Here is a 673-nt window from a genome sequence, read left to right as displayed (position 1 = left end):
GCAGAAGCGAAAATACCAGATATCAGATATGAACCTGCAATCTCCAACTTCAATTTTCATCCCGTTAGCCATCCGAAATCACCCCGAGGCCCCCGGGACATCAACCAAAGACACCAACATGATCCAATACCTTATTCAAACTTTCTCCAATCATCAAAACACCTCAAACAACACTAAAACCATCAATTCTCATCGAATTCAAGCCTAAGTTCTTCTAAAACTTCCGAAACACGCATTCGATCAAAAACCCAACCAGAATACCTCCGAATGACCTGAAATTTTGCACACACATCCAAAATCACCTAACGAAGCTACTGCAACTCTCGGAATCTCATTCCGACCCCCGGATCAAAATCTCACCTACCAACCGGAATTCGCCAAAATACTAACTTCGCCAATTCAAGCCTAATTCTACACCGAACCTCCAAAATCAATTCCGATCGCACTCCTAAGTCACAAATCATCCCCCAGAAGCTAACCAAATCACCGGAATTCACATCCGAGCCCTCTAACTCAATAGTCAACATCCGGTTGACTTTTCCATTACAAGCCTTCCTTAAAGAGGCTAAATGTCTCATTTTCTACCAAAACCAAACCGATTCGACAGTGGCAAGGGGTGGGGGGATTTATTTGCTACCAAGAATAACGACCAAAGTTGGTCGCTATGTTTTAA

This window comes from Nicotiana attenuata, chromosome 3, assembly GCF_001879085.1.
Source record: "Nicotiana attenuata strain UT chromosome 3, NIATTr2, whole genome shotgun sequence".
Classification (NCBI taxonomy): domain Eukaryota; kingdom Viridiplantae; phylum Streptophyta; class Magnoliopsida; order Solanales; family Solanaceae; genus Nicotiana; species Nicotiana attenuata.
The sequence above is the reverse complement of the archived record's forward strand: the minus strand, read 5'-3'. Positions refer to the sequence as shown.